This window comes from Halichoerus grypus, chromosome 3 (genome assembly GCF_964656455.1).
Source record: "Halichoerus grypus chromosome 3, mHalGry1.hap1.1, whole genome shotgun sequence".
NCBI lineage: Eukaryota > Metazoa > Chordata > Mammalia > Carnivora > Phocidae > Halichoerus > Halichoerus grypus.
The window spans coordinates 153,988,406-154,003,218 of NC_135714.1; positions in this window are offsets into that span (position 1 = coordinate 153,988,406).

Genomic DNA, 14,813 nt, shown 5'->3' on the forward strand with positions numbered 1-14,813 from the left:
ACTACTGACTAAAAACTATCCAAGACAGCATTTAGGGCATCTAGGAACATCACTTAATGTAATACTAGGGCCTCTCAGAAGTCTAGAGGAATTTGGTTTCATCCATTTTTTGAGATTTCCAGGATATTACAGAATTACGAAATGTCAAAAGCAGGGTCACCCAACTTGTGGTGTACTTTATTTACTTATAGTTAAGAATTTGAAATTACCTGATTAATATCTGCTTTCAATTCTGTTACTCAACCTATGCAGTATGTATAGCAGCTTCCAAAAATAGTACCAAAAAGTCTGCCTATGAGACCCTTTGTGATTCCAGCACCCAAGCAGAAAGTCCTGTATGCTCAGGCCTACCCCTCAGCTCCCAGAGAAAGCATAGCATAGTGTTTATGACTGCAAGCTTTGGCATCAGACTACCTCTGTTTGATTCCTGGCTCCATCACTAGGCTATGTGACTTAGGGTAAGTTGCTAAACCTCTCTGAGCATCTTCTGTTAAAAAAAAAAAAAGGTGATGGTAATAATGCTATCTACACTTCCTAGAGTTGTCGTCAGGATTAAATTCAACGACGCGTGTTAAAATGTTTAGCATAGCACTGTTCAATAGAATTATATGCAAGCTTAGATGAAATTTTAAGTTCTCTAGTAGTCATATTTTAAGTAAAAAGAAACATGTGACATGAATTTTAATCCTATGTTTTATTTAACCCAATACATATAACCCCAAATACTATAATTCCAACACACAATCAATATAAAAAGTGTTACTAAGATATTTAACATTCTTCTATTCATAGTAAATCTTCAAACTCTGATGTGGAGCTTACACTTACCATGCATCTCAATTCAGATGCTAAATTTTCATCAGAAATACTTGCTTCATTTTTAGATTTCATAAAATTTGTAGTTGAAGAGGTAAATTTGCATGCCCCAGTTAGTTCTGACCATTCTTAAATATTTTCTCATAACCAAACAGAGTAGCTGTTTTTAAGTTTAAGTTAAAGATTCCATTCTTCAATTCAGTCATATTTCAAGCGCTCAATAACCACATGTGGCTAGTGGCTCCCATGCCAGAGAGTACAGGTCTCGGCGTAATACTTGCCATAGAGTAGGTGCTCAATAAATGCTCACTAGCCATTACTCACAGGGCCCATCCCTCCCCAGACACAGGGAACAACTCCTTCTCTTCCCTCAGACTCCAAATTGGACCAGGCCTGTCCTTTGCTCCACCCATGGCCTCTGAGCTGAGCCCTTCCTGACTTTCGCCACTGTGATTCCATGAAGCCTTCTGGAATCTCCAGGATTGTTTTCGCCACGTGCTTGTGTCAGGAGTGGGGTTAGCAAGGCTTTTGTGGAGGGTTATTCTTGGCGACGATAACTTGGTCCATCCGTGCAGCAGAAATGACAGGACTAACGTGGTCACACTGGTGACTGACGTTTGTTCCTATTTACAGACCAAATTGTATGTGAGAGAAAATAGACACGGGTATGGGCCATGCTCCTAAATTTAATTCTGTGCTAATTTCTCATACTGTTAATTACAGATCTTTTCTAGCTTCCCCATATTCATTTTTCAAGCAATTTTTTTTCAAGCAATTTTTATTAAAATCTTGCATTGTGTCAAACACTGATGTCAGTAGGAGGAATTTGTAGATACGTAAGACTCGCTCCCTCTCGGTCCTCAGTAGTCCTACAGACCAGTAGAAAAACTAAGACAAATACAAAAATAATGATGACAAAGCCCAATGTGATTGGTGTCATACGAAAGAGAGAGTCAAAATGCTAGGAGAGCTCAAACGAAAGAGATGCCTTTTCCAGTGAGAGGGTTAGGGAAACTTCAAGAGGCAGGTGGGATATTGAGGTGGGGGCTGGTGAGTAGCATCCTAAATGGCAAGATTAGCTTGAGCGACAGCCCAGGGATGAGGAGAGTCTGCAGGACTAAGCCTGGGTATAATGACAATATATCAGAAAGAAAGTTTGGGGCCAGATTGCATGTGGGAATTGCTGGATCATATAATGTCTTAGTCAGCTCGGGCTGCCATAACAAAATACCACAGACTGGCTGGCTGAAACAGCAGAAATGTATTTTCTCACAGTTCTGGAGGCTGGAAGTTCAAGATCAGAGTGCCAGCATGGTTGGGTTCTGGTGAGAACTCTCTTCCCAGCTTGCAGATGGCTGCCTTCTTGCAGTGTCCTCGTGTGACAAAGAGGGAGAAAGCGAGAACTCGGGTCTTTTCTTATAAGGGCAATCATGATGTTCCCACCCTCTTCGAAACCTCATCACCTCCCAAATACTATTTGGCAAATGCTGTCTCCAAATACCATCACGTGGGGGTTAGGGCTTCAACATATGAAGTTGGGGTGGGTTGGGGGTTCGGGGGAGACATAATTTACATAGTTTACAGCACAAAGAAATCCTATTTTTTAATTTTTTGAGGAACCACCATACTGTTTTCCATAGTAGCTGCACCGTTTTACATTCCCACCAACAATGCATGAGGGTTCCAATTTCTCCACAACGTTGCCAACCTTTATTTTCTATTGGTTTTTTAATACCAGTCATCCTAATGGATGTGAGGTGGTATCTTGTGGTGGTTTGATTTGCATTTCTCTAAAGACTAGTGGTGTTGGAGCGTCTTTTCATGTGCTTATTGGCCATCTTCTTTTATTGGCCATGTATATATCTTCTTTGGAGACATGTCTGCTCAAGTTCTTTGCCCATTTTTTAATTGGGTTGTTTGGTTTTTGTCGCTGTTGTGACAATCATTACTTTGGCAAATCTGAGACAGTTCTGACAAATGGAATGGAGTCAGCAGTCCCTTGCCTGCTAAATGATATCTTCCCGTCCTGAGTCTAGTAGCAGGTAGTGGCCTTGGTCACCTGCATGCCCACTGATCGTCATGGGTCTCCTGCAGTTTGTGCTTAAATCCTCAAACTTTCCTCCTTGGTTGGGTCTCTGAAACCCTTCTTCCCTGCCTCCAATTCCTGAGGGTGAGGCTTGACCTCTGGAGGACTCCTATTCCAAATCCGATGAAGGACTTCAGACAATGGTATGTTCACATCCCTGACCCTGACCTCTGGCATATTATTCAGAACTCTGATGATTTCCAAAGATAGAAATCCAGTTTGAATCAGCTTAAACATGCAGGGGAATTTATTGATTCATGGAACCCAGTCCAAGAATCTAGTTGTAACTAAAGGACAGCTGGAAACATGGACTCAAACATCTTTGAGTCTTCATCTCTGTGCTTTTCTGCATGCAGTAAATTCTTCTCTTTCCACAAACTGGCCTCTGCTTCCCAGGTCCACACAGCAAGACACATGGCCATTGCGATTTCCCAGGTTTTACATTTTATAGCCCAGCTTCGGTCAGGTGCCCACCACTGGGCTAATCAACTTGACCAAAGAGATGGAAAACCCCAACTGGTCAAGTGTGAATTAGGTGTAGGCGTGGAGCTCCCATGACAGACGTGGATGTAAGGGAAGGGCAGCCGCCCAGAAAAAGGTACTAGCCAAGTCATATCACAATGTCCTGGGAACACCAATGTCCTGTGAATTGTGCCGCTGGACTTGCGCAGTACATACACTGTGCAATGGAGGTCCTCATAGAATATCCTATTTCTGGACTCAAATCCACCAGACTGGCATCTCCCTTCCACATCCTCCTTCCTCAGAAGGCCTCAACGCCAGAGCTCATCACATCCTCTGGAGTCCGATGGTTTGAAACGTTGACCCCTTCTCCCGACCCTGGTGCCAAGTTCCCAGCATGCTTCAGGGTCAAGTTTAGTTTATGATAGAAGCTAGTTGTGAAGACCACACATTGTTACTTTTTCTTTTTTAAACCAACTGTATAACATTTGGTGCTTTTCACAACACTACACCGCTTCTATCTTACTGTGCTTTCTCTCTCCTGGGGAGAGAGCCACTGATATGTCTTGTCTCCTCCCTAAAAAAAAAAAGGGGGGGGGGAATCATCAGAAATGCCTATGCTTTCATCTCCCAGGGGTTCCTGGACAGAGAGCAATCTGGGGCCTGAAGGAAATCCCCATGGAAAGGCTTGCTCCCAGGCCTCACTAATTCTGGATTTAATTCTCTCCTGTGAGCCAGGCATTGAATTACTGTCCCCCAACCCCCATACCTCCTGTTTCCCATTGTCTCATCTAATAAAGGTTCCAGATCTGAAAGTATCTGAGACCCTAACCCTAATCCAATTAAACCCTGCAAAAGCAACTAGACTCGGGAAAGACAAAGAGGTGAAGAGGTTAATAGCAGACAAAACCTCCACTGATGAGCTAAATTAGCCTTGCCCACCTCAGGAGAAATGTTAAAAGCAGATTACTAAGGCTGCTGTTGGTGATTAACATTTGCTCAAAATTCTAAGTAGCTGATTTTTTTCCCCCAAGTTAAATGTTAACCTGAGGAAAGGACAGTAGCTGTGGGAGAAAAAGGTGAAGAAGAAAACAGAAAGACAGGCCTGCTGGGTGGCTGTCTTCCGCCCAAAGTAGGAGGGATCAAGAATGCTGAGGAACTGCTCCCCATTCACCCTTGTTCACCTCCCTTCTCAAGTAGGAAAGATGGAGAGTTGCGCCATCTTCATTCAACTAAGAAACTGTGCTCCAGGATGGCAATGGAAGCAGGGAGGCAGCTACCACACCTGACCTTGAAGGGGAGGTCAGGAGCTACCCGGAGGCCTTCCAGTTTTTTGTTTGTTTGTTTGTTTTTTAAAGATTTTATTTATTTATTTGAGAGAGAGAGAGAAAGCATGTGCAAGTGAGAGAGCACAAGCAAGGCGAGCAGCAGAGGGAAAAGGAGAGGGAGAAGCTGACTCCCCACTGAGCAGGGAGCCCAAGGCGGGATTCGATCTCAGGACCCTGAGATCATGACCTGAGCCACCCAGGTGCCCCGGCCTTCCAGTTTTGTATCCTACTTAGTCAGTTAGGGCTACTATAACAAATGTCATAGACTGGGTGGCATAAGCAACAGACTCTTATTTCTCACTGTTACAGAGGCTGGAAAGTCCAGGATCAAAGTGCTAGCCAGTTCAATTCCTGGTGAGGACTCTTTTCTCAGTGTACAGATCTCTGCCTTCTCCCGGTGTCTTCACATGGCAGAGAGACAGCTCTGATCTCTCCATCCCCTTATAATCTTATCAAGGGAGCTCCACCCCCATGACCTCATTCAAACCCATCCAAAGGCTCCCCCTCCAAATATTGTCACACTGAGGATTAGAGTTTCAACTCCAAATATCATGCTGGGGTGTGGCAGGGATACAAACATCCGGTCCATAGCAATACTCTTGAGTCTGTGGGGTGGGTTTGTTCTGATACAACAAGGAACTAATGCTGGAAAAGCACCATCCCCACTCAATGTTTTAGGGTATGTTGGTGCATCAGGACCATATTCTGGTGCAAATAAATATCTTGATTTTCCTTGATATCCTTTGCTAGAGGCTTCATTTACCACCATGAAGAGTAGAAAGGTTCTGATGGGAGTGTGTATGTGTGACTATTTGTGAATACCTTTAGGAGGATGTCAGTGTAGATAGAAACTCAGTCCAGCAAGCAGGGAGGCACAAGAGTAATGGGCAGAAGAGCAGTGGGCACTACATTAAGGCACTAATCCAGACATCTGGGAAGAAGCAAAGAGAAATTGGACATGGGTCTTAACTTTTAGAAACTTACAATACAGGGAAGAGAAGACTTGTGTAAAGGGCTAAAAAAAAACGTAAGAGAAAGGGCTAAAAAACATAACTAACATAGACTGCTGTTAAAAAGTCATATCGTTTCGGGGCGCCTGGGTGGCTCAGTCGTTAAGCGTCTGCCTTCAGCTCAGGTCATGATCCCAGGGTCCTGGGATCGAGTCCCACATCGGGCTCCCTGCTCGGCGGGAAGCCTGCCTCTCCCTCTCCCACTCACCCTGCTTGTGTTCCTGCTCTAGCTATCTTTCTCTCTGTCAAATAAATAAATAAAATCTTTAAAAAAAAAAAAAGTCATATCGTTTCAAGAATATAAAATGGTGCAACCACCATGGGAAACAGTCTAACAGGTTCCTCCAAAAATTACAAATAGAATTACCATAGAATCCAGCAACCCCACTTCTAGGTATAAATCCAAAAAAACTGAAAGCAAAGACTCACGCATATATTTGTACACTCACATTCATAGCTGCATTATTTGCAATAGCCAAAAAGGTGGAAACAATTCAAGTGTCCATCAACAGATGAATGGATAAACAAAATGTGGTCTATCCATACCGTGGAATATTATTTAGCCTTAAAAAGGAATAAAATTCTCACACAGGCTACAAAACGGATGAACCTTGAGGGCATGATGCTACATGAAATAAGCCAATCACAGAAGGACAAATCCTGTATGATTCCATGTATATGAGGCACCTAGAGCAGTCAAATTCATAGAGACAGAAAGGAGACCAGGGCCTGGGGTGGGGGGAGGGGCGGTGCTGGGGAGTTGTTGCTTAACGGGCACAAAATTTCAGTTTTGCGAGACAAAGAGTTCTGTGGACGGATGGTGGTGATGATTGACTAAAAATATGAATGCGCTTAATAGTGCTGAACTGTGCACTTAAAAATGGCCAAGATGGTAAGTTTTATAAATGTGTATTTTGCCACAATTTTTAACAATATCATGTTATTTCAGAGGAGACTTCCTGGAAGAGGTAGCATTGAGATGTGCCTGGAAGGGCAGGTGAATTTCAATATGTAAAGAGGAGAAAGGACAATAGAAACAGAAAGAAGAATGTGAAATGTCCAAAGGCAGTGACGTATTCATAAATAGGCACAGTGAGTGGTTTGTTTCCTGGAACAAGGGTTCAGGAAAAAAAATAAGTTCAAACAGCTGTTGAAGCCTAGACAACTGGACCTTGAAATCCAGGATTATATCCTCTATGCCAGCATATGGAGTGTTTCCATAGTGTGTTCCACAGAATACTAGTTCCGTGGATGCTGCGGGTAAAGGGGAGGATGGAGCTATAGTTGAGTAAGTTTGAAAAATGCTTTGTAGCCCTCTGGGCAATTTACAATGCTTCTCAGTGATGGCCCTGACATTTTGTTTAATTTACTGTTGCCCAAATTCATTTACTCATGCTGCCCTTGGATTCTCACAACACCTAACATCCTCCTAAGGGCAGTTCCATACATTGAGAAACAATTCTCCAGGACAAGGCAGCTGTTGGAGCTGTTCGAGCAGAGGCATTTTCGTGGTCAGAGATTCCTTTGGGAAGCTCACCAGACAGCAGGCAGGTGAACGGACGGAACGGAGTAGAGACAAATGACTAGAATGTGGATGATCCGTTGTTAAGGATGGGGCACATGTCAGCTGTCTGTAAGTTCATAGGTTAAGCCTGCTTTGAAAAAGTGCCAGAACACCAGAGACTCTCCAAGCACTGAAAACATACCTTCTTACTGAAGTCAAATGCTGACGATCAGCAAATGCCCCTAAACCCAAATTTTGACTCATCCTACCCTGAAGCAAAACACAATCTCCTCCAGGTCCATCCCTCCTGTGTTGGTCCAGACCCCCAGCGGCAGATGAAGTGGCGCACTGGAGGGGTTTATACCAGCTCGGGAGAGCTATTTAGGAATTTTGCAAGAGCCATTGGTGGAGGCCTGCCACGGTGGGAGGATTTATACCCTGGAAGTCAGCCAGGGCAACAAACGAGGGCTTTTGTTTTTTGGAGATTCAGTTTACCACACACCACTGAGCAGATGCCAAGATGGAATTAAACATGGAAGGATTTTATTAGGGAAAGCACCTGTGTGAGAAAAAAACGGGAAAGGCTGGGAGAGCAGTGTCAGACAGCAAGGCAAGTCTGACCCCAAGCCAGGGAAAGAGAGGGAAAAGGAGGTTGGCAGAAGCATCCTAAACTACATAGACATTTTTTTTTTTAAAGATTTTATTAATTTATTTGACAGAGAGAGACACAGTGAGAGAGGGAACACAAGCAGGGGAGTGGGAGAGGGAGAAGCAGGCTCCCCGCTGAGCAGGGAGCCCGATAAGGTGCTCTATCCCAGGACCCTGGGATCATGACCTGAGCCGAAGGCAGATGCTTAACGACTGAGCCACCCAGGCGCCCCTACATAGACATTTGAAGAAAGGTTATGCTAGGCTGCTGGGGAGTCCTTGAGTCAAAGTCGGCCATCGGTGGAGGTCTCCCAGGAAACAGCCTTAGTATCACTCTTAATATCTCTGCAGTGCCTGGTCATTTATAGGGAGCAACCTATGGAAAATGTGGCCTCAGCGCAAATGCGGCAATAGATTTCTGAGCCCAGCAGCCTGGACCCTGAGTCATTCGTGCTCCCTGTGTTTGGTGGTCCATGTGGCATGTTCTTGCTATCACCACAGTCCACTCCTTGCACCCCACGCAGGAAGGGTCAGGAAGAGGTTCCTCCAAGGTTCCCATGGGCCTTGCTTCCTAAGGGTTGAGCCACAGCCCCCATCACTGCAGTTGACCTTGGGGCTGCAACTGGCAGCCTCATCTCTCTCCACTCTTCATTTTAAATCCCCTTCACCCTTAGCTCTCAACTTAGCAGGTGTTGGTGGCTTACCTGAGGGTCTGAGCTTCATTCCTGAAGAGTCTAAATCCTGATCATCATACCCTCCTCAGTTTGGAGTGGCTGCACATGTCTATTCACAGTTGCAGTGGAACAAGGGAGTAGCAGGAAGCACCCCAGTGGGTCACCTGGGTCCCTCCCTGCCCCCTTGTGTGAGAGCACTCCTACCTCCTCCTGCTGATGAAGGTCAATGATCCTTGTCCAAGTAGGGACTCCTCTTTTCATCTGCTGATCTCTGTGCACAAGGCCACCAAAGTATCCTGCTGATAACCTTAACTTGTAGTTCAATGCAACCCTTGCTGTGTGTCCTAGCAAGGGTGTGCCCTCTTTGGGGACCAGGACCTCTGACCCTGCAGAGCACAGAGTTTCAGACACAAGAGACACAAAATCTGCCCAGTGGGTCACTGAGAATGGTGATAAGTAGGGTCACTTCTGCCTCTACTTCTTGGTTTCCAGACTCATATATCCTTCCTTTTAAGGACACAGTGCCACCAAAGCATGACATCCATCCTTTGAGGGTATTTCCTCTAAGCTAGCATTTCAATGCTTCTTTAGAAGGCCACTCCAGATTCTGTGAGGCCAGCAGTCTCAGGATGATGTGGTATGTGATACACTTAGGGAGTCCCATGATCACAGGCCCGCTTCTGAACCTCCTTAGCTTGGGACGTGTCCCTTAGTTGGATGCTATGCTCTATGGGAATCCATGTCTGTGGATCAGGTGTTAGATAAGCCCCCAGATAATGGGACTGGTGGAGGCACTGTAAGCAAGAAAGGCAAATCCATGCCCAGGATAAGTGTCTACCCACATGAGGATGAGCCAGGGGCCCTTTCAGCCTGGTGTCCTTGAGCAACAGTGCTCTATCCAGGGCAGCTCTGTGGCTGACTGTCAGAGGCAGCAGTGGCTAGATTGGCCTTGGTAAGTGGGAGTCCATGCTGTTGGACCCATGCATTGCCTCCATCTCTGCCACCTCAGCCATTCTGTTCATGAGACTTTTGTGCCAGTTCTGGGGTGGACAATGACAGCTGACATCATCAGCCAAGTCATTTTTTCTAATTGATTGCTCAGAGCCTCTCCCATGGCAGATGCTTGTGGGTGGACATTAAAGTGTGCTACAGGATTCTTCACATGTTGTACCCACTCTTGTTTGTACTGCACATGTCTCTACCTCTGACCTCCTCAGCCACTGCCCAGGATTAGCATATATTCTCATCCTTCCATGCAAAGTGGTTGGTCTAGTGCACTGTTCACAGCTCTGTCCACTGGGCAGACTTTCTCTCCACACCTAGTTTCCAGGCTACCCCTGAATGTGACTGTTATCCACTTTTAGTTTGTTCCTGCATATCAAGCCAACCCATTTGTAAGCCAGACCTGGGATTTTCTCCCTCTTTCAGCTGGTCATGCAAGATCCTGTATACAGCCCTAGGTACAACCATGGAAGAGGGCCACTGGGACGAGCGAGATGGGTGGTGACATGAGGGTCTGTCTGGGCTACCTGCACTCCCAGCTTACTCACACCCTCTGGTCCAGCTCAGGCTCAATCCAGGATGTACCATTTCTATTTTACAATGGAAGGCAGCAATTTAATTTATGACTTTGTGGATTTGACAAGACCCAGCCCATAATAAGCAGTTCTGAATGCAGGGTCACTGGGTACCCCATGGTCAAGTGTTCCATTTCCACTAGGGCCCAATAATATGCTGAAAGCTGATTCTCAAAGGACATATCAATCTCTGAGTATGATGACATGACCCTGCTCCCAAATCCCAGGACCTGCATTGTGATTCTCCCATGGGTGCTTGCCATAAGCTCTATAGCGTGTCTTTTTCTTTTATTAACACCTCCAGCCCTACAGGATCTGCCAGATTGCATGGCCCAGGTGGCATGGCAATTACACCACAACTGGACTTGGTAAATCACCCTTTCCTGCTCTGGGTCATCCTCAAAGCTGGATTCTTCAATGTTGCCAGTATATGAGCCAGAGCAATAATTTTTTTAGATTTTATTCATTTATTTGAGAGAGAGAGCGTGCAAGCAAGAGAGCAGCGGAGGCAGAGGGAGAAGCAGACTCCCCATTGAGCAGGGAGCCCAATACAGGGCTTGAACCCAGGACGCTGAGATCATGACCCCAGCCAAAGGCAGCCATTTTACCAACTGAGCCACCCAAGTGCCCCCAGAACAATATTTTTATGTATGGAATGTTTCTTCCAGAACTCAAATAGGCTCACCAGTGCTGGGCTTTCTTCATTGTTGTATAGGATGCAAGATAGGCAATCTGTTTTTGCTTTGGAGGGCCCTGACCACTGGACTTCTAAAAACTTCACCTAAGTGGCCAATCCCTGAATCTCCATAGGGCTTTCTTATCACCCACTGGAATACAAATGTCTTACCCAAACCTCCAGCATACTAGCTACCTCTTGCTCACCCTAACAGCAGGATGTCGTCAATGAAATGGGGCAATCCAGATCTCTTTGGACCATGTTATGACAAAGAGCGGAAGAGTTAATATAGATCTGAGGCAAAACTGTAAATGAACATTGTTGTCCACCCCACAAGAATGCAAAGTGTTTCTGATCCTCTTTTCTAATTGGATTGGAACATAATACATTCACCAAATCATAAGCCATGTAGCATGTACCTGTGGCTTGATTAACCTGCTCTAATGGTGATACAATATTCAATACAGTAGCTACAATCAAGGCTCCTAGTTGGTTTAAGTCTGTGGTAGTCTGCGGTCATTGCTGGGGACCCAGCCAGGTTTTTCAGGACCCAGAAAGGCAAATTAAATGGACCACTACTGCTACATCCTTTAATCATCTCCTCCTTCCAGCCCCCACTATAACATGATATTGTTTTTTTATTTACTTCTTTGGCTATGAGAGGGTCAGTTTCAGAGTTCCATTTGGCCTTCCCCACTATTGGTAGTTTTGTACAACATAGATCAGGACCTGGTATGGAGGTTATTTCAATTGCCAAGTATATCCATTCCAAATGTGCACTTCAAACCTGGGGAAATTGCCATCAAGTGATCTAAAGACCCAGTAGACCTACCATGAGCTGTACATTAGCCAGGACCCCATTTATTACCCGGCCCTCACAGGCCTTCACTCTTACCAGGGAATGTAAGAACACCTTGGATCTCCAGATATCAATGTCATCTCAAATCCTGGCTCCAATGCTCTTCAAAATGTCTGTTATTCCCTTTCCCCAGTGTTCAATTACCCAAATAAATTAGGTCTCTTCTTGGAAGACCACAGTCCTATCAGATTAGAGTCTCACCCTTATTATCTCATTTAACCTTAATTCCCTCCTAAAAGCCTCGTCTCCAAATACAGTCACATTAGGGATTATAGCTTCAACATATGAGTTTGAGGGAAACAAAATTCAGTTCATGGCACAGATTTTCCCAGGGCCCTGTCCTTTGCATAACAGACCTGCCTTAGCTGAGCATTCAAACATATTTGGAGCTCTGCGACTTGCAATGAGGTCTTCAGCCTGCTGCTCAAGTGCGTCTGCCTTTTTACTCTGGGTAGAAAAAGCCTCTTTGTCAACTACCACCAAGGCATTCTGGCTCTTGCATTTAGGCATTATCTGCTTGTTAATAGCCTTCAGTTTCTCATTATCCTTTTGCAGGGCATCAGTACAACTTTGCTGTAATCAGTCAGCTCCATTGTCTTTGTAGGCACTGTTCTCCCCATTTTCTTCAAATTCCTGCACCATCACACCTGCCACAGCATTCCCCTCCACCATGACATTTTCCCAAGTTACCACCAGTGAAATCTTTAACAAATGAGCCACCACTTTGAGGTGACTATCCATGACCCACCTCCTAGTCAAGATGGCTTCCTCTTCCTATGTTGGGTGGTGGCCGATCCAGTCCTGCATCCCCATCTTGCCCCTTGTTTCTCACACCACTCTCAATGCCACTTGTGTTAGTCCAGGTCCTCTGAGAAGTAAATGCCATGAAAGGAATAAGCCTGCAAGGCAAAATGCCTGTGGGAGAGCAAATGGGAGGAAGTCCCAAGGGCTGGAGAGCTGTGTCAGATCATGAAGCAGTCTGACCCCACATGAAGGAAAAAAGGAGGAAGGGAGGCTAGATGGAAGCATCCTGGATTGCCATGAAGTCTAACAAAGTTTCACCGAGGCCACCAAGGAGTACTGGAGACAAGGTCAACTGTCAGTATCCTTTCACATTTACTCATTGACTGGGAGCACCCAAGGGAAGCCTGGACTCAGCACAAATACTGCTGCAGACTTCAGAGCAAAGAGCCAGGGCCCTTGGTCACTTATGATCCCCAGAGTTAGAGGTCTGCCAGGTGCAATCACTACTCCACAGTGCTCCAGGCCTTCTCTGACTCCAACTGCACAGAAAGAAAAAAAAATTGTTACATCCAACAAAAGAATAAACACATATTTTTCAATGCTTGAGTGTCGATCTAAATACCCACTTGTGCCAATTAATCATGAGATGAACTTCCTATCACCGCATAGTCTCCATCATATTGGTAGGTGTTCATTATTTTCTCCTCCAGATAAAAAACAGCACTGCCATTGATGATTTTCAATGAAGGCAAGGGTGCTAAAGGCCGTCTTCACATTTTGTCCCACATACTCTCTGTGATCATTGCCTTCTGAGAAGCTCACCATCCAGAAGTAGTCACGAAGATTTGCCATCGCTGTGGTATCATTTGCATAATGTTCACAATGCGAGGCAAATCTCTGTGCGTGAAAGTTAAATGGTCAGTCAAGGCACATCCCCACGCTACCTCTGAAAGGAAAAGAGTGGGCAGGTGGCATCCCGCTCCTTTACCCAGAAGGGAGAAACTCAAGTCCACGGTAGCAGCGTGGTCACTGTGCAGGGATGAGCTGGTGCAGGACTGAGGGTGTCCAGTTGCCAAAAGCATTCCCCACGTGCAGTTACAAGTCAGTCCTGTGCCAGTGTTTGTTTTGTTTTGTTTTTTTAAATCTCTACTCAGCTTTTTTATTTTATATCCCATTCTAGATCCTTCTGATACTAGTCAAAATCAATTTCCAGCCATGAAACCAAGTCCATAAGTTCCTTCTGGCCTCAACTCATATAAAATTAGAGCAAAAAGATCCTCTATACTGTCAATTCAGCATCTATTGAGCTCCTGCTGCATACCAAGCACACACTGTTAAGTCCTGGAACACAGAGACTGGATGCAGGCCCTACTTTCTGAAAGCTCCCACTCAGCTCTTCCACCAGCCTCATGCTCTTCACTGCATTTGGTGTGCCAGGGTCTAAATTATTCACAACGGATAAAATGGTCTATTTTGGGGTAACTCCTATCACACTTCATGGTGACTGCTTCCATTTTTAAAATAGCCTCAAGTGTGACTATTAATCAGGATATCATTAAAAATAATATCTGTCAGGATGACATTCATTTCTGTTCCATAAATAATGTCACCAGCATTGAATTCCAGAACAGTAGAACATTTACAAAGTTACAGAAGAACTCCAGGTAATGAGCTTCTGGAGGACAGGGCTGTGTCTTTTGCCTTTCTGACACAGAGCACCTGGGACAGTGCCGGACACAAAAAAGGAGTTCAGCAAAGGTTTGCTGAATTAGTTTTAAAATTCCTACATCTCAGGCACCTGGGTGGCTCAGTCGTTAAGCGTCTGCCTTCAGCTCAGGTCATGATCCCAGGGTCCTGGGATCGAGTCCCACATCGGGCTCCTTGCTCAGCAGGGAGTCCGGTTCTCCTTCTCCCTCTGCCCCTGCTTGTGTCCCCTCTCTCGCTGTGTCTCTCTCTGCTGAATAAATAAATAAAATCTTTTAAAAAAAATAAAATAAAATAAAAAATAAAATTCCTACATCTCACATTGTGACCCTGTTGTGAAAGTTTGTCGTTCTTTGTGATGTCAAGCTCCAAGATTCAAAAAGCTTCCAAAACATCTTAATGTGACTTAGAGATCCATCATTGCTTTCTAAGAGTATACTCATCTCACATCTCTTAGGTGAATACATTTCCTAAGTTCATTACTCAATGTGTGAAAAGACACATAGTCCCGTTGGTTTTAAAACCACCTCTATTAAAGGTCAAGAGCTGCCCCTTTTTGAATTGGATAAAAAAATCATTGTCAATGTTGCTTTGTCCACTTCTAATTTTCTCTAGTGCTAACGTTCTAGGTTTATTTAATTTTTTAAATTAGATTTTGAGATAATTGCAGATTCACATGCAGTGGTAAGAAAGAATACAGAGTGATCCCATGCACTCTTCATCCA